This window comes from Choloepus didactylus, chromosome 7 (genome assembly GCF_015220235.1).
Source record: "Choloepus didactylus isolate mChoDid1 chromosome 7, mChoDid1.pri, whole genome shotgun sequence".
In the NCBI taxonomy this organism is placed as follows: domain Eukaryota; kingdom Metazoa; phylum Chordata; class Mammalia; order Pilosa; family Megalonychidae; genus Choloepus; species Choloepus didactylus.
Window position 1 is genome coordinate 97,424,858 of NC_051313.1, and position 13,056 is coordinate 97,437,913.

Here is a 13,056-nt window from a genome sequence, read left to right on the forward strand (position 1 = left end):
ACAGATACATGTTATATCCCCAGCATTAAAACTTCACGATGAGGTGTGATTAGGGAACAAACGTCTCGAAAGGTTGGGGGGGGGGGGGCAGATAATGGAAATAAGATGGAGAAACACTGGATAAAATTGATGAACAAAGTGAACTGATACCCTTGACATTTGCATAAAAGAAGACACACACACCCATGCTCCGCCTATAGTTGTTCTGAATTGAGTAAGGATTTGCTGACTGAGGAGGGGTCAAACATGATATGGGATTGAATACTGGAGCCTGAACATATGTGGGAACCTTCAGAACAGTGCAGCTTATCAAACACAAACTTATTTAATATATTAACCAGAGGAATTACTGGGGATTCTTTATTTTGTTTTTGCATTCTCAGAGCCAGGATGTGGTGGGACATGTCTTCTTATTTCAAGCTGGCTTGGAAGGTCTAAACTTAAATCAAAATGAGGCTTTATGTCAGAGGAAGAAATTTTTAAAAATTAAAATATAATAAAATAAAAACCCAGACCGACTTCACAAGTGGGGCCCCCCCAAAGGCACAGACTGGCCAGCTGTGGTCATTAGGAGTTCCAAAAGACAGGCGGATGTATAACTTGGAGTAGATATAAAGATCACGTCTGAGCAAGCACACATGAAAGCAGAGGGTAGTCTCAGGGTCCCAGAAAAACGATGACCTGATTTCATGTGTTCTTTTGATACCGATGGAGAGAATGGTCATCTCAGGCCAGCAAAGAGAAACAAGGGACCTCTGATCATGCCATTCCTCTGCTTGAAAAATCTTTCAGGACATTCAATCAGTAAGTTACTTAAACAGGTTAAAGAAGCCAGCAATAACCAGAGAGGGAAAAATGAAAGAATAAGGCAGTAAAAGAGTAAACACCATAAAAATGACAGTACAAAATAGAATCAAAATGATACAGAAATCATAATTTTATAACTAGAGGGCAATTTAAAGATGATCTGGTCCATGGTTCTAAAAACTGGCCTCTCTCCTGCCCCCCACTTTCCCTTTGCCAACCAATTTGCTACATATGAGATCCCACCCTTAGAGAGTTTGATTCAGTAGGTCCAGAGTGGGACCTATTTATGAGATGTACACAACTCCCCAGACAGGGTCTGGGAGGCACAGGTCTAGACCTGATTTTATAGATACAGAAACCAGCTGGTTAGAAGACTCCAGAAGCCAGCTCTCTTCTTTCTCATGTGAAGCTATTCCTCAAGCTCCTCAAGACTACATCTCTATTTCTGAATGCTGACACAGTATAATTTCTAGTTCTATTTGCAGATTTCCTTTTTTCTGAACACTGTCAGCTTTGCCGAGTGCCTCCCTCCCTGTTTCTACAACTCAAAAAGCAGAAAGCACACCTATAATTTTTATGAGACTCCCTATTTTCCACACCAATGACTTGTCTGCCCATTTCCCAATATGAATTTTCATTAAAAAGTGGCAGTAGAGAGAGCTCATGGAATGCTAAAGGGAGAAGGCTAACATGGTATCCAAGCCCCATAGCCATAAAGGAGTGACTGGCTACCCAAATTAGCAGCTTCTATACAGTTATATTTTTAAGGTAAAGTAGCCAAATTTTAGAACTTGGTCACTTTTCAAAGATGTCTTCCTCTACATATAACTACAAATCTACATATCCAAGGTACATATTCAACACTTGGAATCTACTGCCATATGAGGTATATCTAAAAACAGTGTAAACCAAATGCTGAGGGTAAATTTCAGGCCCTTTTCCCACATATACCAGGCAGAAATGAGTACCACACAGAATATGAAAAACATGCTCAGTACAGAGTACCCAAAACAGCAAGGTGACTGATGAAATTTAGTCATGGCATGTGAAAAAGTGAAAGCAGTTAGCTTTGGAGAAGAAATTTGTGGGGAACTTCAAATGGCCTATGAATATTTGAAAGTCATGATAAAAGAATTAGACTTGTTCAGTATAACCCAATAGCAGGAAACTACAGGAATGAAAATGTTCCTCTATATATTGAACTAAAATTCGAAACAGTCCTATAAGGATACAGTGAATCCTCTGTTCAAGCGCAGAGTGAAGCATCAGATGAGTGGTTGATCTAGAATGCACCTCCATGGCCCCAAGGTTCTGCAAGTTCAATTTCCAGGCACATTCTTCTCAAGTTAAGCAAGGTTCTTAGATAACAGCTTGTGATATTCACTCTGGCCTATAATTAACCAGCACCAACTACAGCATTTGCAGGAAGCAGTAAAGCAATCTACAGGTTATCTGCGGTCATAACATAGCATCAAAACTCATGTTAAAACATGATATAACATCAAGAAGAATAAAGGAAGCACTGATCAAGTCAAGTAGCAAAAATGCAGCATTTCTTATGGGTATTGGAGGGAAGGAGAAAACAAAGATTTCAGTAAAACAACATAACCAACACAGTTTTTTCATGAAGAAAAGTTGCAATATATTAACTTCTTTATGAAAATTCAAGTCTTCTCTCATGAGTTACAAAGAACTTTTAAATATCATGGAATTGTGACTCCTATCAATATTTTCCACATAAATATAAGTTTCCCATTTTATTTTTAAATTAAAAAAAAAAAAAATCCTCAAAGATGAGAACAGTATTATGAGTGGGAATGACATGTCCCAGTGAGGGGCTATGAGCAGGCTACACACAGCTTTAACTGGGGCATAACTCTGTGTAGCCATTCTTTCCCCATGTTATGAAGAAGCATATTCCACTAGGACCTAAGATGGAAATAATGGAATAAGAGAATTTATATACAGTCAATGAGATTTCAATACCTGGCTAGCAGCAGATGAGGGGTCATTTGTCTGGTAATCCTGAGGGAACCACAGTCAAAACACTAACCAGTCGCTTCTCTGTCCATGCATCTAATAGGACCTGGCCTACTGCCCAGGAACTACATAGGCACTGGAAAGTTGCCCTCCCTGGTGACCTTTCATAAGATACGTTTTCACTGCTCAAAGTCAATTACTTACGAGGATAATGGAAATGCCAACTTTCCTGGCTCTCAAAATGCCAAAGCTACCCTCCTGGGCTAGGCTATAGCAACACTGATGGAATAAACCTCACCTTATTTCTCCCTGATCTCCCCCATTCCAAGGGTGTACTTCATTAAGATATACTTTCTCTGGCTTTTTGTGGACCTTATTTCAGTGTTGCCCATCTGTTTAAATGCTCGAGGCAAGTTTAAATCATGGCCCTCGGTTTTTCTCCGGCATCTGAGCCTTTGCTATTGCTGTTTCCTCCCCAACTCCTCTGCAATTTTCCTCCCTTGATTGCTATGTTCCTCTTGTCAAGGATCTCTACTCCTTACTGGCCACCTGACACTTTAACAGTGGATGAGTCGTTTCTACATGACCTAGAAATCCACAGCTGGTGTAAAAACAGATAAAAATGGTTTCTCAACAGGAGACAAGTGCAGTAATTGTATTTTCTTTAAAAAGTTTTATTTCAAAATCATCACTGACAAAACCTAAATACTTTTAACTGGCCCCATACAAAAAGGAAAAGAATGGAATAATCTCACATTTAAGGAAACAAACAAACGGACAAAAAACCCTGGCATTAGAAACAAAGCATTAACCTTGAAGTCTTTCCAAAGTCAGTCTATTGATGCAGCACCAGTAACATGGGCCAGAGAAGTTATTGAAAAATTACCCTCTTTATAGCCAACTTTAATAGTGCTAGAGTACGAAGAACAAGTGATTATTTCTCAGATGATAATTGGGACCATCCAATATTCTTAGAGTAAATGAGGATATAAAAGAGAGATGCACGGTATATACCCAGAAGATCGGAAAGCAGTGACACAAACAGATATCTGCACGCCAATGTTCATAGAAGCATTATTCACAATTACCAAGAGATGGAAACAACCCAAATGTCCTTCAACAGATGAGTGGATAAAGAAAATGTGGTATATACACATGATGGAATACTACACAGCAGTAAGAAGGAACAATGTTGTGAAACATATGACAACATGGATGAACCTTGAAGACATAATGCTAAGTGAAATAAGCCAGGCACAAAAAGAGAAATATTATATGCTATCACTAATGTGAACTTTGAAAAATGTAAAACAAATGGTTTATAATGTAGAATGTAGGGGAACTAGCGACAGAGAGCAATTAAGGAAGGGGGAACAATAATCCAATAAGAACAGATGAGCTATCGTGGGTAAATTTAACGTTCTGGGAATGCCTTGGAATGACTACGGTCTGTTAATTTCTGATGGATATAGTAGGAACAAGTTCACAGAAATGTTGCTATATTAGGTTACTTTCTTGGGGTAGAGTAGGAACATGTTGGAAGTAAAGTAGTTAGCTTAGGTTAGTTGTCTTTTTCTTACTCCCTTGTTATGGTCTCTTTGAAATGTTCTTTTAGTGTATGTTTTTTTTTAATTTTTCTTTTTTTTTTATTTTTCATACAGTTGATTTAAAAAAAAACAAGGAAAAAATATGCAGAGCCCCCTTGAGGAGCTGGTGGAGAATGCAGGAGTGTTGGGCTTCCCCACCTCAATGGTTGCTGATATGCTCACAGATATAGGGGACTGGTAGTTTGATGGGTTAAGCCCTCTACCACAGGACTTGCCCTTGGCAAGACTGCTGCAAAGGAGAGGCCAGGCCTCCCTACAACTGAGTCTAAGAGCCTCCTCCTGAATGCCTCTTTGTTGCTCAGATGTGGCCCTCTCTCTCTAGCTAAGCCAACCTGGCAGGTGAAGTCACTGCCCTCCCCTCTACGTGGGATCTGACACCCAGGGGAGTGAATCTCCCTGGCAACGTGGAATATGACTCCCGGGGAGGAATCTAGACCTGGCATCGTGAGATGGAGAACATCTTCCTGACCGAAAGGGGGATGTGAAAGGAAATGAAATAACTTTCAGGGGCAGAGAGATTCCAAAAGGAGCCAAGAGGTCACTCCGGTGGGCACTTTTACGCACAATATAGACAACACTTTTTAGGTTCTAATTAAATGGAATAGCTAGCAGTAAATACCTGAAACTATCAAACTACAACCCAGAGCCCATGAATCTTGTAGACGATTGTATAAAAATGTAGTATATGAGGGGTGACAATGTGATTGGGAAAGCCATATGGACCACACTCCCCTTTGTCCAATTTATGGGTGGAGGAGTAGAAAAATGGCGGTGGGGGGGAGGGGCAGGGAAGGAAGGCACCCAGTGTTCTTTTTTACTTTGGTTGTTCTTTTTCACTTTGGTTTTTATCCTTATTACTTTTGTGTGTGTGGTAATGAAAATGTCAAAAATTAATTTTGGTGATGAATGCACAACTATATAATGGTACTTTAAACAACTAAATGTATGCTTTGTTTTGTATGACTGCAGGTATGTGAATATATCTCAATAAAAATGAATTTAAAAAAAGAGAGAGAGAGAGAGAACTGTGGAGGGGAAGAAAGTCTATTTCATAGGGAGTAGAGGGGGTTTCGATTCAAATTCCAGTAAACCCAGAAATTCCTAAGGCCTCCAGCCATCACAAGCCCAGGACAAGACTCAGGCTCAGAAAAGACAGAGAGGACCCTGGACTTTACTTTCTTGTTTTGAGCTGATATTCTTGTTAGGAGGATTAAATTCTGAAAGACAGTACCAACAAACCCACAGCCAATTAGCAATGATTGTGAAAGGTGTGTTTTTGCATTGTTTTGTTTTCCTTTGCTCTGGGCTCTCAGGGAAATCACTGACATACCAATAACTGGACATAAACTTAAGGAACAGACAACCCAGGGACTATATCCCAGAGTTAACACTCTAAAATATTAAAATGTACACATTTCCCAACTTAAAAAAAAATCATTACAAAGCTATAATAATCAAAACAGCATGGTAAGGGCACAAGTACAGGCATATAGATCAATGGAATCAAATTCGGAGTTCAGAAATAAACCCTTATATCTGTGGCCAACTGATTTTTGACAAGGGAGCCAAGTCCACTCAGTGGGTAAAGAATAGTCTCAACAAATAGTGCTGGGAAAACTGGACATGCATATGCAAAAGAATAAAGGTGGACCCCTACGTCACACCATCTACAAAAATTAACTCAAAATGGATCAAAGACCTAAATATAAGACCCAAAACTATAAAACTTCTGGAAGAAAAATAGGGAAGCATCTTCAAGATCTTGTGCTAGGCAATACTTCCTTAGACTTTATACCAAAAGCATAAGCAACAAAAGAAAAAACATAAATGGAATTTCATCAAAATTTAAAACTTGTGCATCAAAAGACTTTATCATAAAAATAAAAAAGACAACCTACGGTATTGGAAGAAAATATTTGGAAACCACATATTTGATAAAAGATTAATATCCAGAATATATATAAGAAATCCTATAACTTCACAGCAGACAATCTACACAATTAAAAAATGGGCAAAAGACTTTAATAGACATTTCTACAAAGAAGATATACAAACAACCAATAAACATCAACATCATTAGCCATTAAGGAAATGCAAATAAAAACAAAATGAGATGGCATTTTACACCCACTAGAATGGCTACTATTAAAAAAACGAAACAGAAAATAAGTGTAAGAAGGATGTAGAGAAATAGAACACTCTCTCATTGTTGACAGGAATGTAAAATGATGCAACCACTTTGGAAAACAGTTTGGAAGTTCCTCAAAAAGTTAAGTATAGATCTACCATATGACCTGGCAATCCCACTTCTAGGTATATACCCAAAAGAATTGAAAGCAGGAACTCAAATAGATACTTACACACTGAAGTTCACAGCAGTATTAAAAACAAACACCAAAAGACAGAAGCAACCTAAGTGTCCATCAATAGATGAATGGATAAACAAAATGTGGTATATACAATCAATGGAATAGTATTCAGCAGTAAAAGAGAACAAAGTTCTGATACATGCAACAACACGGATGAACCTTGAAGACATCATGTTGAGAAAAATAAACCAGGCACAAAAGGACAAATATTGTACCATCTCATATATATGAAAGCAAATTTATAGAGTCAAACACTAGAATGCAGGTTACCAGGGCCAGGGTGAAGGTAGAGAATGAGGAGCTAATGCTTAATTGGTAGAGTTTCTGTTTGGGGTGATGGACACGTTTTGGTAATGGATGGTGGTGTCGGTAGTACAACATTGTAAAAGCAGTTAACACTACTCAATTATGTATTTAAATGTGGTTAAAAGGGGAAATTTTAGGTTTCCGTATATGTTACTAGAATAAAACTTTTTAAAAATGTATATATCAACCCCAATGAATTATTTTTAGCTTAAAAGCTGAGGCACTTATTAAAATTCTGGTTATCTTATTTGTCTTAATCTATTAACGTAAAGCTAATCCGTTGAATTGTTTATAAACGGGAAGAAAGCTGGATTTTTAGAGGAAGTTTGGACTGTTTCAGATTATTCTGCATATGTGAAAACATGCACAAGAAGACAACAGTGGAGCACTCAGAAAGAAAAGGAAAGAAGAGATGCTGAGGCAGGCTAAGCCCACCCAGGGACACACGTACTTGAACATTCCTAAACACATGGCACACTGTGTTCTGAAAGGGCAGCACCCTCCAGCCTTCCCTCTAGACTTCATGATGCTACTTTCAAAAGAAACATTTAGTTTTCAAGGTAGCTTAGAAAATACATAAAATTCTGAATAAGGAAGTTTATCATATTTTCAAATGTAAATGAATACAATAAAGCCATAGTGATAGTTACAAATTTACCTCTATTTTGATTTTGAGAGCTCAAAGTGAACACAAAAGAACTTTTTACTACACTGTATAGTCACTAGCCACTTTGCATTTCTACCTCAGTGATACCTCTTTCCGCAGGTGTTTCTTTTGCATAAGATTCAAAGACTTTGGGGAAAGATAATAAGGGAATGGATTCTAATCTTAAAAACACCAGTGTTTTCTGCTGGAAAATGAACTCAGTAATTGTTATTGTATAATAAATGGAGAATGCAGACTCAATATCTATTTTGTAGTCCAAGACTAAATTATTCTGAATATAATTACCAAGCCAAGAATGAGGAAGCATGCCAAACGAAAAAGAAATGAGCTCTTTGGTACCATGCTCATCACAATTTATATACTAAAAATATTTAATACATAGGCCAGTGTTAAAGGCACTGAATGAGGATTAAAGTCCCTTTTAAAAAAAAATTGCTCCTGAAACTAAAATTACGTTAGACACACCTTCATGCATTTGCCAAAAGAGCTCAAATTATAAAAGAAAAACTTTCAATTAAAAATTAAATGATTAGCAAGAAAAGAACACAGAGTTATTTCAACTTCCAAAGTTACAAAAGAGAGATGAAAACTAAAGGCAGCAACACGCTTGGGTATGCATTAAACCTGCTTATACCCTGGATACAGGAAGAGTTTTGTTTTGATGGCACCATGCAACTGAATCAAAGTATTATTTTTCAGTGCTAACATTAAAAGCAAATAAAAAATAAAATATTAAAAAAAACTGACCTGCCTGTCTTCCAGAAAGATCAAGGTCTTATTAGACAAAACAAAAAGTTTCACAGGGATGCCTATCGGTGCACAGAGAAGCTACCTTCCTGTGTGGTGAATATAAGGGCAAGGAAAACTTAAGGTTGTCCACTGAGAGCTGATTCCTTAATTTCCTTATAGATACAACAAGCAGAGCCATACTTTATAATCTGGAGAGTCTCTGGGCTGTGGCAGGCCAGACTTATAAACAATTATCACCACGTTTCAATGACCTAAAAGAGGAAGAGACCTGGATGTGAGCCAGGCCTCAGGACATGGGCAGCCATGTGTGTACATGAAAATGTGAGACAAAGGGGTACTATGGCAAAGGAGAAAATAGAAATAGAGAAAGGCATATCTCAAGTAGTGGCCCATTAAGCAGGCCATGGGATACTCTCGTGGCTTGAACTACATTCCATGCCATAAACATGAGTGTTAAATAGAACAAAAAGACATTCAGCATCCATGTGCCTCACATAGTACTAGATGCTGTGGAACATACAAAAAAGCATAAAAACGTGATACGTATCATCAGGGGCTAATTATGTAACTCCCTCTGAAAGGGGGCCACAAATTCAGAGTTGGAACGGAAACTCTTTATTTCCAACCATGGATGTTATGGACTGAATCATGCCCCACCTTCAAGTCCTGGTCCCAATCCTGTGAATGTGAATTCACATTCGGAATTTAGAAGATCCTATTATGGTGAGGCCAAACTAAATCAGGGTGGGCCTTCAACCAATATGACTGGGGTCCTTATAAGCAGAAAATTGGACACAGATATAGAAGACAGATGGCCATGTGACTGAGGTAGAGACTGAGTTATGGATTGCTTCCAAGCTATAATCAGAATGCTACAGACTTCAGAGAAAGCATGATCCTGATTATTTGATTTTGTACTTCCGGTCTCCAAATCTGTGAGATAAATTCCCGTTGTTTAAACCAACTAGTCCATGGTACTTTCTTACACAAGCCTTGGTAAATTAAGACTATAGGTAATTAACTTAATAAATGTGCCAAACAGAGCTGTGTGCTTTATGTATATTTACTGCACTCCTTACAATGCTATTGCATGGTACCAAGATTCTTACTTTGTTGAGGCTCAGATGTTTGCAAGATCATAAAACCTTTAAGGGATAGAGATATGACATAAACTTAAGTTTGTCCAACCCAAGGCCAGCTACACCATCAGCATCAGTGACCTGGGCAATTGCTAAAACTACAGATTCCTGCCCCACCCACCACCCCAATCGAATGAATCAGAATGTCTGGGGATGGGGCTCTAGAATCCATATTTTTTAAAAGAACTTCCCAGGTACTTCTGATAAAGAAACAAGTTTGAATCCCTGGGGTACCCCCGCCAGTGACAGGCCAGAGAAAAGTAGTCTGATTATTTAACAGACGTACAAGAGGTGTGGCACTGAACCTGATTTGTGTGGTGTTGTTCAACAATCATGCCGCTTACAGCCATATGCACACCATTCTTTATAATCATCATGTAGGTTGCCAAAATACCCCAAAGTTTCCTAACCTAGGGTTTCCAGAACCCAAGGGGCCCAAAGTCTATTTTAATATTTCAAAGGCCAACAGAAATTGTATATTTATCTCTAAAAGTCTATATTGTCTAAAGTAAAATGTCTTTGGAAATAGGAAAATTTAACTGTTATCCACTTAATAAATATGGTGTTTCTGGAAGCAAAGTCTGTAAAGCCCCGCCAAAATGCAGGAAATAAGTGGTATATACTCCAACCAGGCCACCGCTGTTCAAATTATTTGCACACCTCCTTGTTTGGTGCTGCCTCAAAGACACGGTGATGAGCAGTTCAATAAACACCGCATCAGTACTTTACTGTCACCTCTCTTTTTACACAGAACTCTGGTATTTCCCAGTCTGATCCACAATCTTATTGTTTAGACTTGGTTCCAATGACCTTAGCATGTCTCAAACATCAAATCTAACTTCAAAGGGCCAAAGACTTGCAAATACTGGTGACTGTCAAATACATTAGCAGGTGGCCTGAAGGTAATTCCCAAAGAGTCCCAGTGGTGTTTTGAAATTTGAATAAAACCTCACGAAGTGATTACTATGAAGGGCAAAACATTCAATTGGATGTATGAGTGCCTTTTCATCTGTTAATTAAAAAAAAAAAAGTTCATCACTCTATAATCATAACTCACATAGTAAATTCACTGAGTTTGAAAACTAAGAAAATATAAAATTTTACTAAACTAATAGAAAAAAAATTGACATATACATTACTTTAACTCAAACTAAATCCCATAGGAAAATGAATTGGAGATAGAGAAGAGAAAAAAGAGGAAGGAAAGAAAATGCTGTAAATAAGCAGAAGTATGAATCAAGAACCAAAATATGAGAGCTAAGGAAGGACACTCCATGCAGAGAAAAGGAATAAAGATGCAAGAGTTTCAGAAGGAGCTAGCAAATTTCTCATCACAATCTGCAGTTCATCTAAACTAGGCTCTTCAGATTACTATCATCTCCTATTAGTCCCCACTGAAAAACTAATTAGCTCTTTATCTTTAAAACCTCTGATCCCCCAAGCCAAACAAGATGGCCAAGTAGGTAAGACATTGTCAAGCCTCTGAGATCCAATTTGCAATCACTTCCTGTGGGAGAATGAATTATGAACCCCTTCAAAAGGGGTACCTGCAGATATTTGGTTTTGTGGCTCCTGGTGGAGTTAATCCATCCAACAAGAAAACCCAGCAACATCTGGGCTTCCTTAAGACTAACAACCTCCACAGCCCACTGTATATTGTCATCCACTCCCGGGTCACACCCTGGAATACTGACTTCAGCCAGAGCTACTTCATTTCAAGCATCCTCAACTCTAATATCTCAGATTTGGTCACAATTTCTTCCATGACTTCATTCCCACTATTATTTCTCTCTGACCACCAGCCCCTTGCTAGGATTCCCTTCTTTCTCTGTCCAGCCTAAATGACATCCTACCACCCCCTTATTCTGTATGTGGAACTGACACCCACAATCCATCTTCACCATCCTAGGCCTGTAGAGTTGAGTACTCCAGCAGAAACAAACAAACAAAAAAACATGAAGACTAACACCACCAAAATTCACCTCCAACCCCAACAATCCTTGCTAGTTCCTGCTCTTAATTCTTCCTATTGCCTTTGCTACTCTAGAAGCACCCGGTGTTCTGCCTCCACCTCCCTTACCTAGCAGACTGCCCTATCTTGCCCTAATTGAGAAAACTACGGCCATGAAGCTTGATCTTTTATTTAGCCACACCCATCCTTACCCTCTTTCCTCAAATTTCTGAAGCCAGTATCAGTCACTCAAACTGAAAACTTTACTGTTATCCTTGGCCCCTTTCTTATGCCCTGGACTATCCACTCCAAATCCAGTGAGTCACCAAATCTTGTCCCTATTTGCTTCCTAAATATTCTCCCTATCTACAGTCTTGTTCCTTTCAAATCAATACCCAAGCTGCCACTGGGCTGAACTCTATAAATTCAAAACTGACAAGACACTCCTCTGCTTAAACTCTGTTTATGACACTCCACCAACAAAATAAAGTCCAATCTCCTTACTATGGCACACAGGACTGCCCAGGATCTGGCACGTGCCTTCAGCACCACTGCTGTGCTGTGCCCCTCTGTCTTGCACAGGCTGCCCTTTGTCTACAGGAAGCTTTTGCTGCCACTACCAGAGTCATGATGACCTGCTCATGGGTTGGATTCCACCCCTAAACCCTGACACCTGAAGGCAGGGACTGTGCACCCCAGCGCCAACAGCACATAGCACAGTGTGGGCCATCAAGGTGTGTCAGCTCCAAGAAGGTCTCAAGGCCATCCAATCTGCTGAATGAGGGTATCACATGAAAAAAGTATCAGTCTTTGGCGTCTGACACACCTGGAGTCTGACACCCCACAGCAGTCATTTACCACCTGAAGTGGCCTTAGGCAAGTGCTCAGCCTCAGTTTTCTCATCTGTAAAATATGACTCAAAAAATCTCCCATATCAGGCTGACATGAAGACCAAACAAAATTTATTTAAGTACCTAGCTAGCCATATGTCTGAAATATTGTAGGCATCAATAAAGAGTCACTGCTGGTATTTTAAAAATTGTAACTAAGACTTTTTTTTATTCAACTCTTCCTAAAGCAAGGGCCTGTGTGTGGGCAGCCCAGACCCTCAGCTTCAGAAACACTTCCTGCCTTTTGGCCATTTTACTCCTCATTAACACCTCTACTAACAGGCAAGAGGGAGAGGAAACATTCTTCTGTCAACATGACTAATGATGTGTTATCTTTCTATGCTACTGTTGACCCTCTGCCAGCAGAACATGCTGACTCAGCCCACACTACCGCCTCCCTCTCAGGTGGACAGAAAACAAATGTAACTCGCCCCGCTGGGGCCAGTGCTGCAGTCTGTGGCCTGCACAGAATTTCCTCCACGATACGGCTAGGCAAAAACTACAGCTGCACTGTTAGCATCACTGGCGCCTAGAATTACTAACTACACCGAGGCAATAAAAGGGAGTGGTTAGATAAAACGAGAATGTGG

General features: G+C 39.2%; 1 protein-coding gene across 2 annotated transcripts in view; it reads right to left on the reverse strand.

Annotated features, from left to right (window-relative positions):
- The window catches only part of LRRC1 (leucine rich repeat containing 1), a 138,055-nt gene that overhangs the window by 109,586 nt on the left and 15,413 nt on the right, over positions 1–13,056 (reverse strand). The window lies entirely within an intron of this gene.